Here is a 10443-nt window from a genome sequence, read left to right as displayed (position 1 = left end):
AATGATGGCTCCCCTGCTGCATGGGGTTCAGATCTGAGAAATCAAAATCCCAAAGGGAAGAATTGTATGCCAAAGCTTCTCTTTTAAAGCTAGTGGGATATTGACAAACTTTATTTTTTAAATCTATGGTTGTAGTCTGTCTTGTCCAAACAGCAAAAATAAAATACACTCAAATCCTCAAAGGGCGACTGAACCGCCCCTTTAAAAAGGATGATGAAAATTGTCACCCATAATAATGCACTAGCCTAAAAGTGTGATTTTTTAAAATTCTTCTCTTTCCCCGAAGCAGCCACAGCCCTTCAGGAACAGCAGAGAAATCCCAAAGGCAGAGCATGTCCACAACGCGGATGGTTGATCCTCCTAAAATGCAGAAGTTTGGGGATGCTCTATGCTGGGTGCACCCTACTTCATGAATGCAGGTTTGTGCGTTGTGACAGAGGGATGGCTTCTTGTGTTTGCTGTCGTTTATTGTCAGCAGAAGACATTTCCTCCCTAGGTGTGAATAAAGGGGTGAATTGAGGAGTATCCCTTCTTTCCTCCTGCTCTCTCACCTGAGAAGATAGCACTGGATGTTCCCAGCAGCCTCGCAAAGTTCATGGGTTTATGGAAACCTCTGCACTACCACATGGTTAGTAGCTGTTTATTGTGGGTTATTAAACTGTACCTTATTCCTCTAATTTTTACTAGTTCCTGGTTTTACTTCTTTAGTCAAAACCCACTGTATTTAAGCAGAGCTGTGTTTTGATGTTGTCCTGGGTGCCATCTGCTATTCCATCTCATATGCAAGGTCTTATTGGATAAATGGAAGACTTGTTGACTTTTTCTTCCTTGCACTTCACATTTTTTGTACAGAATAGGAGGGAACACAGATGACAGGAGAATAGAAGGCTGCTGGTTTGCAAGGAGCAATGTTTAGAGGATGTGTCCTGGGCCAGGACCCAAATGCATGGCAATAGTTTGCTGAGGCTCTGCTAGCAAGCCGGGAATGACTGTGATGCCCTCTGTGCCATTCTGGATGACAGAAGATTTATGCCTGGGCCACTTGAAGACAGCTGCCTAAAGCGCTGCAAGTCCAGGCAGAAAGCTACACCTTCAAGGTTTGTCCTTATTTCCTATTTTCCCAGAAAAATATGGAGCAGTAATGTATATCAGCAAAGTTGAGAGAACAAGAAATATGGTCAAATTTCAAATTCAATCACAGTTCTATTTTTAATTTTTTTATTATTAAATCAGCAGCACTGCCTAAAGCCTCCAGTTTTATGGTGTTTGGTGCTTTTCAAATACATGCTGTGATATCATGCCGAGACATCACTCCTTTATTTGGATTTTGAAGCCGTGTCTCACTACTGGTTATCTCAAAACACATATTGAAACCTGTCCCAGGCAGCTTTAACCTGAATTCTTTCCTCACGTTGTTTGGGGTCTGCTCTTCTCTATTCCTGGGAGCCTGGGAGATGAGATGGCAGACTAAGGTCAGCACCAAAGCTTGATAACAAGTAAGCCCCATCCAAGCCCCACAGAAGCCAGTGGGAAGGCTTGGGTGGACAGCTGTGGTTTTGACTCAGGCCCAGAGATACTAGAAAATAACAAAGGGGACAGAAGGAAATAGCTTGGTCAGCTTTGGGGGTTATTCCTCCTGTCTTTTAAAAGGAATAAATATATGGTTTTTGTTATGAATTTCTCTGAGCAGTTGTTTGTGCTCCCAGTCAGCCGTGTCATAGCAATGTGCCTGTGTGATGAAGGCAGAGCAATTCTGAGCTTACAGGTTTAAACATCCTTTTTCAGTATAGTTCATTGCAAGAAACTGTGAGTCACTAATCTTCTCTCTGACATAGAGGTCTGCTCTGCATAAAAGCATTCATACACTTTGCATAAGCATGAGGATCACACTGACAAAGAATGATAACACTGCTTAAGTGGTTAAGTTGGTTATTTATTCATTTAAATGTATGTGGATCAAGACATTTTTCTGTGATCTAAAGCGTCTGCCAAACCTCTGATTAGTTTTTAACTCTTATTGTGTCTTGTCTCATTCTTTTGTTTCACACAAAAGAATGCAGACACAATTTCACTGACAATTGCTTTGAAAACAGCAGCCCTCTGTAGCACCTCCCAAAGAAGAAAACAGGCAAGAGGCTGCATTTCATTACTTTATTTCTACATGAGTAAACTGCATGCCCACGATCTCAGCACTCACTGTGCCTGTAGAAATGCACAAGAAAAATACTGTTCTAGGCAAAATGTACATATGTGGGCCTAGTCCACAGCCAGCGCTTACAAATCAGGTTAGGTTTTATGCTTTTCAGAAGTTCAGCTATCTAAACAAGGCAATGATATTTTGGCTCCTTCCCCTAACTATTGCTGCACAAGTGAGTACCCACGTGATTGCAGAAGCTAGAGAAGGATGAGGCAAACTCAGCATATAACATTTGTTGAAATGGCTTAGAAAAGGATCTTATAACTTGAAGATGATATCGCAGTCATTCAGTGGTGCTGCTTCCTTCTGCCACTCCCCACATACGCAAACAAAGCAAATTCTCTCTCCCGATTTCACCCGTTTGTGCAATGATTGGCATTTTTCAGATATCTTCTCTATTGTTTTTCAAAGATCTTTTCTATTATTTTTGTTGATCAGAAAACAAAAAGATAAATAAATCTGCAAACCAGACAAGGTCAAGTGTTAATTAAAGCTGTCTGACAGGCGGGAAGTTGACATCCAGTTACCAAAGCAAGAGGCTCATCTCTTTTCTTGGCCAGTTCAGTGTCAGATTTTTTGGGGTCCTGAAAAATATAACTGCTGTGCAGAAGAAGATATGTCTCCCCTGCATCTCAGCTATCCTGAGGGGTAAGAATGGTTCAGAGTAAGGATTCTCTACTCCACGGATAATGTTTGTTTGTAAAATGTTTTAAGATTCTCAAATCAAAGGGATGTACGGACCACATCCACAAATATATTACTTTGAGACAAGACACATAGCTATAGATGTATGTAGACAGGAAAAAAAGGCAAAATTATTTCATTGAACTTTGTACAGTTCTGCACAGTGTTAAACTTCATTAAAATTAAAAATTGCATTTTAATTCTACAGTTCAGTAAATCACCAGCAAGGCACACTCTGCTCGCACTGTAGTGTCACCAGAGGAGCTGAGAATTATCCCAGACAGAAAGTGGTGGCTGCAAAGGAAGTGCTAGTAAGTCAGATGGCACTGAGACTGGAAAGCGTGCACACATGAAAATGGGCCCAAATAGGATCCTTACCCAAACACATGGGAACTACATCCTTCTTGCCTCCTGCCTCAAGAGTCAGAGGGCAGGAGCATCACCATTCCTGCCACCTACTGCCTGAGAGCAAGGAGGGGCAGGGATGGCACCAGTCAACATTCAGGTTTTGTAGTGGCATCACCCAGTTGTCACCTGCCCTATTCCAGCTGGGACAGGAGCCATTGAATCACAAGCACTTTCATGCTCAGCATACCCTTGTTCTAGCTGGTCCCCTCCATCCAGCAGTCCAGGGTGCCCCATCTACCTCATCCCCCACAGTTCCCTGAGAACACTTGGCCTTGGCTTCACATCTCTGTGGTCTCTTGGCTCCTTTTTTTTTCAGCCAGATGTCTGCTTGGATGTAGGGATCAAAGTGTCTTAGACTGACTGTAGGTGAAAGACAAATGCACAAGATAAGCTCCCTGAGAAAAGGCAGACCGATGACTATGTTGTCTGTTGTATGTATATATATAGCTTTTCCTGGCATTCCTTCTAACTGCTGGGTTGTGGTAGGACTGTGCTCTTGAATTTCTAAATAGAAATATGCTGAAAAAATTGCTTTTTCACCCAATGCTGTGCAGCCTGTCCTTTCTGATGCAGATGTCTGTGAAATGACCTATGTATGTTTTAGCGTAAGACCAGATAAAGGTATATGATTGTATGCTTTCCCACTCCACAGAAGCTTCTGTTGCTCTGCACCATTCAGGAGTTGCTCCATGTCTATAATGCAGCTCACCTGTCCAACTTCAATCCATGATAAGAAATATACTGGAGAGTGTCTGAAGAAAAGCTTAGTACCAGTGCCAAAGGTACTCAGTAGCTCTACAAGAGATGTGGTGTCAGAGATGCCTAAGAGCAGTCACAGCTGCATAATAAACTACAACAATGGCCTGGATTCCCCCGTAGCTGATACAGTTGATATTGCTGAAAATACCAGAACCTACGGCCTTTGGACAGCTGTACTCAGTAGTTAGATGCTACATCATGCAATGCCACAAGTATCAGTGGATTTAAGGATAACATATTTCGTGTACTTAGGTGTGTTATCCACAGAATATTTTCTTTAAAATCAATAGTGTAGAAGAGTTTACCTTAGAAAAAAAAAAAAATCTCAATGTTCTTGTCAGATACCTCCAAGTGAATCACTAGCCATTCCTGTTTACTGAAGAAGTCAACTGATTTTTTTTCCTATCTGCAAATGCTCTAAACTCAACCTGTGATCTGAAGAAAACAGGCAGCATACTTTCTTTTGTTTGCATCAGTGTGCTAATAAAGATTCTGCAATCGGATTTTATCTGACAAAATGATTAATTTCATTCCTCCATGAGTGCAAGCGGAATTCAGGTCCATCTCCCATCCCCACATGTGGCTCTCCATGTAGTAAAGGGGTTTTGGTTTGCTTTTAAAAAAAGAAGCTTGGCTTTTGTCAAGCTTGCAGCTTTGACTTGAAACTGGGTCTGTTGATTGAGTTCCATTTTTTACCACTTTACTCCTGTAACCTTAACTACCTTTTTTTAAGAAAACTGAGATCAGCCTCACTGATGATATTACGTGAGTCAGAGACGTGTCAGAGACTAGAAGTGTGATAGCTGTTCTCCTGCAACCACAGGCATCCAACTAGTATTATTTATGTACCATCGACAATGGGACATGCTCAGACTTGAAGGACTAGTGCTGACCTTCCCTTGCTAATCATTTATACACTCCTTGTTTTGAGTGCTCCACCTTAAGGTTTCTCATGACTCACTTTCTCTTTGGAGTGAACAAATAAATCCTGAAGGACTCTGTACACTTCCAAGTGTGTAACCTGTCCCCTTGTACTTGCCTTGTTCTCAGCAACAGAAGCTCTCCAGGTAGTAGTGCTATTTATTACGGTGTGACCTCAGAGCCGTAGGACTTAGAGAGCTGAGAGGATGGTGGTGTTCAGGTTGTTTTAGGCTTCTCCTGCTGAATGTCAACCCAATGCTCTCACAGGTGCTACGAGGAAGGGATGAATCTCCTCTGCTCTCTGGAGACAGGGAAGTTGGACATTTGTAGTTCACCCTCCAAACAGGGAACCTCAAATGTTCAGATGGATACCTTCACCATAGTCAAAGGCTTATTGAAGCAAAATGAAACCTGATTGTATCTCATAGGGATGTATATATATTATAATATATAATGTATATGATATATAGACTATCTACAATATAATATACATTATGTTATTATATCTTTGCAGTTCTACCTTAGATATACATTATACATTGCATGGGTATATATGTATGTATACCCATATATAGGCATGTATATCCATATATACATGTGCATATACATATATATATACATGCATATGTATATACATATATGCGTGTGTTTATAAACACACATGCATTTTTTTTAAACCATTTTTGCTTATTGTACATGGCTGAGAGCTCTTAAGGTGACCCACTGAAAGGGCACTTGCAGACATGTTTTTTATCTGAAGGGAACAGTAAATTGAGGAGACCTCTTTCGGGGTTGTTCCGACCAAAAGACCTCCTGCTGGACACTCACATGCTGAGGCTGCTGCTGATAACTCTTATCCTCTCTGTATTGACTGGTCCATCTGCTAAGTGGGGCTGCTAGTGCTGACATCCCTACTTCCCTTGCACTGCTTTTGGGAGAAATAAGCAGTAAATAGTTGTAAATGCTTTGAACATATAACGAGTGCACAAGGGTGAATACTATGAATACTACAAATATTATGGAATATAGCAATAATGGAACAACACCAATATTGTCATTAATGAGACATGCAGCAATTCACAAATGAGACGATGAGCTTGAGAAACTTAGTGGAACCAGAGATGAGAGGAGAGGACATAGGTGCAAGACGGTGCAAGGAAAAAACATCTTGCTTTTGTCCTTTCCTTGTGTAGCTCCTCCCCAAGAGGCATTGCAGGGAAGCGGGATGGGTGGGAAGGACCTCCTCACTGAAGGTTTGCGGGGAGCTTTGGAGAGAGCTAGTCTGCCTGGGGCAGGGTTGGCTTGGCTGTGGGATCAGAGATGGAGGGAAGGGAGAAACATCTTTTGGCTTATGTTCAGCAGAGGTTGTGGGGCTGGAACTTAATTGTAGGGGCTTGGGATAGGCCAGCAAGTGAGGGACACACATCAAAATGTCATCAGAAAGAAGGACAGAGGCTTGATCTAACGTGCTAAGAGCATTGCTATCCTAATGGTCCCTGGTCGAGACACATCTAATGGGATGGAGCTTCACCACAGCAGTCACAGGGGAGCAATGTTAGAAGTAGGGCACTATGGGTTGGTCCAGTGTGAGGGAGTAACTTAAACTGCAGGGCTATGATGCAGAGAAGGATGTGGTTCTTTTAATTCCTTCCCCTTGTCCCATTGTTTCCTTCCCAGGCGCACACAAAATCTTCCTCTGCCCCTCCCTCTCAGCTCAGCTTTTCTCCTCTCTGGCTTTTTGTCCTTTCCCTGTTGTAGACCCAAGCTCACCAGTATATACCCACGCCCAGTGCAGCAGGGACTTTCCCACATTGGGTTAAATTTGCCTTCTTTTGGCTATTTCTCCCTATCTGGGACCCATATGTCAAGCAAAACAATTGTAAATGGGGTTAGTTCATTACTTTGGCATGGGGCGGCAGGAGGCAGGGCCAGGAATGGGTTCTTCAGGAAGGGTTGTGTTTCACAGCTGTGCCCATTAGTTGTGCTGGGGGGACTCATTTTCGTGAATTTACAGAGCCCAGTCACACCACAAAGCTGTACATGGGAGCCCAGGTTATGATTCTCCCATCAGACAGAAAGATGCTAGGAAGGTCTGGGAGTCATGGGCACGCAGGCAGATCTTGCCTGCCTGGGACGTAAAGGACGTGACCTGTCCTGCCATTAGCTTTTAGAGGCAAACTCTCCCTGGCTTCAGAGGATGCTTTATGTGTGTGTAAGGAACCGTGGCAAGGTCAGGGCTAGATTGCTTCACATCACCAAAATACGAACTCATACATTCATTCTAGAGCAAGGCTTGTGCAATAAGACAAAATGGAATAACATAAAAGCTGGGAGCCAGAGCACGCTGCAACATCACTGGAGAAAATACCCCAACAGCCCCACAGGAAGGCAACGCTGAATCTTCTGTCAGATTAATCAGGGATTTTTCTTTTTACCACAGACAGGACCTTAAAGCTTTCCTTTGCATGCTAAAGATGCCACCTTTGACACTGAGAGGTGCAGTGCAGTAGAACTACATCTTTTAATGGAAGTTCCCAGGCGACATGCCAGTACTCTGCAAACAGACAAGTTTATGGTCTTTCAGGTACAAGCAGGTGTGATTTGTGATCCAGAGGAGGAGGTGGTTCTTTCCATTCCTTCTCCCTGTCCCCTTCTAAGCCTTCCAAAGCACACGTGAACATGACCCAGAGATGTAATCTTCCCAGGGCTAGTAAACGATATTCCTATTCTAAATTACTTGAGTAACTTCACCAAAAATTAGTAAAATTCCCACAAGCACAGGCTATTAATCATTCTGCAAAATACTAGGCTAGCTTCACTGATATAACTCAAGAAGTCCAGCAACTGTAAGGCTTACTCAAATCTCTGCTGCTGAATCTGCACTCTGTTACTGGCTGCAATTTAAAACTTTGTAAACATTGAACAGTTTGTAAACTGGGAAAAATTCCTCTCTCCAAATTTGAAATATATTTTCCCATACTGATCTTGCACCAAAATAGGCAGTGTTCACACTGGAAAAGGACCTGATTCTAAGTGCTTGTGCTGTGCTGAAAAAATACATCTCTCCAGACAGGGGCAGACAGTCCTGAACTTGCTTTGCTCGCGCTCTGCGATGTTTGGATGTGTGCCGGCTCTACAGCCGTGTTACACAGCACAGTGCCGGAGCCTTGCCATGTGCTCTCAGTAAGACCAGGCAACTGAAGAACGTTTTTCAGAAACCTCCTTGGGTCTGACAGTGAAGAGCATGACTGCTCTGTGGTCTTGTGGTACATGTGACAATATGACCATGCTCACGTGTGCAAAGCCAGCTGCCATCCGGGTTGCAATATTAAAAAAATAAAAACATTAAAGGCATATTATGTCCAGCAACAGCCCCAAGGTGTGCTGGAACAGGTGTGCCAAATGCAGTGATTTATAATGAAGCAGCAATTTATAGCCCTGTTCTTTTGACTGTTTTCTGTCAGCCAGCTCAGAGGGAAGTATTTGTGGCATTCTCATTGGGCCCATAGTTCATGGCATTGTTTCTCGGGGACTGTAAACAGGGGAGTGCTTTTCATATGAGTGTGGCTACTATCTAGGGTTTTTTTCCTGTAGTAATAATATAAAACCTCTGTGTATCAGGGAGGGAGAGAGGGAGATGCAGGAACTGCTGTATGCACAATAATATTTATGAAGTCTTGTGCTTAGCTATTTCTCTACCTGCCTGGTAATACACTGTATGGTTTTGTTTGCTTCCTCCATTCAAGGATCTTAAAATGCCTTATAGACCAAATTGGTGGGGAGCAGTAATATTTTTATTAGATCAACTGATAAACAAACAAACTGATAGATAGACAAACAAACAAACATGCTTTGGGTCTGCACAAAGGTCTGTTTCCATTCTAAAGTAATCTTCAACAGAAGCAGCAATTTTCAAGGGTAAATACGGGCTAAGAAGTGCTGTGAGTTCAGGTAACCAGAGCAACATCCTTTGGTTCTCCCAGGCTACCGGGGAGGCAGCCAGTGCCTCATTGCTGCTACAGCGAGGCAGACTGAAGCACTGAGAGGTGGGTTGGCTTTCTCGAGGCTATGTGCCGGTTTGGGGAGATTGAGAAAGTCCTGATCCAGGACTCCCAGTCTTTATTAAGTCCGTAAAACCACATTGTCTCTTCTTGTGGCCAGTCTCGTCTCAGCAATATTTTTGATTGCTCTCATATAAACCCCTTTTTTTCCCTGGGATGTTAATGTTGGCATATAGGTGTTTTCTATCAACCTTCTCCAGAAAATTTAAGTTGTTCTGAAAAGGGAATTAAGTAAGGAAGATTTACTACAGTTTAAAAAAGACAGCACTTCAATGCACAATCCCAAAAGAATGCTTTGTGATCCAGAGCATCATTGCCTATCATTACATTGGCAATTCTTCCTTAGTCAAAGCCTTTCCACGTTTCTTCCTAGGATATTAACATGGATTTAAGGATCAGTTAAAACATCTAGTGAGATAAAACTTGCTTGTAAAAATGGGTTGAGTGGAAGGGACATCAAGTTATTTATCTTGCATTTTTAGTGGTATTTTTTGGAGCATTGATAATTATGCAGGTTATTGGTTTTGCCTCCCCTCCAATAACAAGGACAAAATTTGGAAGTGTTTCACACTGGTCTTGGGAGAACAAGAACAGAATGTCTTGTTCCCTGCATAAGATTCATTCTAAATTCATTGTTATTTCCAGGTAACCTCTTCATCTGGCTGTTTCCCCTGCTGTCTCCCTGGCTGTATGTTGTTAACCTAAAGATCATTAGAGATAGTTGCAAGGTGGCTCAAACTTTACCATCCTAAAGGTGAGTTAATGGAAGTAAGTGACACTTTTTCCAACTTTCTCAACAGGAGCGCCGCTTGCCATTACCACGGCTGGCTGTGTCCTTAAACCGCAAATCAAAACATTTCCAGAGTCTGGCGTCCTTCTCCAAGGTCTCCAGAGCCATGGCTGTGATGGCCAGGGCCGTTGCTTGGTAGTACCAAGCTGATGAAAAGCTGTCAGTCGTCAGCCCACTCTACATAGACACACCAGAAGTCAGCCGTGAACATGGGTGACTGTCTCCGTGAGCCCAAGAAGAAATGTGAGTGAGTTTTGTGCCGGCACATGCCTCGGCAACAGCCACACATCAGAGGTCTGCAGCCCCCTTCCTAGCAGGGCATGGAGTGCCCTCTAAATTCAGGTGACTCTTGCAACCCCGGCCAAGATGAGGCTTTAGAGTGGCAGATGTATTTTAGAAACACGAGTTTCAAATTATTGGTTATCCCAAACTTATTGCCTGCTACGGACAGTCCTAAAGGATAGGTAGAACCTCCTCTGTCACTGCCCTCTCTGAGTGCACAGAGCATTAACCTGGCAGGAGCAAGCCTGGGTCACGCACAGCACTGCCACTGTCACAGCGTCTGAAGCTCTCCCAGGCGGCAGAGCAGGGCTCCTCTGCCCGAGCTTGCACTGAAGTTGTGG

The 10443-nt window shown here is 43.1% G+C and overlaps 1 long non-coding RNA gene across 1 annotated transcript; it reads left to right on the top strand.

Annotated features, from left to right (window-relative positions):
* Positions 1 to 500: 500 nt before the first annotated feature.
* Positions 501 to 9756, top strand: LOC127021025 (uncharacterized). Its single transcript, XR_007767151.1, has 3 exons — positions 501 to 628; positions 853 to 1097; positions 9676 to 9756. It is a non-coding gene; the product is annotated as an uncharacterized LOC127021025 (long non-coding RNA).
* The last annotated feature ends 687 nt before the right edge of the window (positions 9757 to 10443 follow it).

The sequence above is a fragment of the Gymnogyps californianus genome, chromosome 12, assembly GCF_018139145.2.
Source record: "Gymnogyps californianus isolate 813 chromosome 12, ASM1813914v2, whole genome shotgun sequence".
NCBI lineage: Eukaryota > Metazoa > Chordata > Aves > Accipitriformes > Cathartidae > Gymnogyps > Gymnogyps californianus.
Note: the sequence above shows the minus strand (reverse complement) of the source record. Positions and strands in the feature narration are given on the sequence as shown.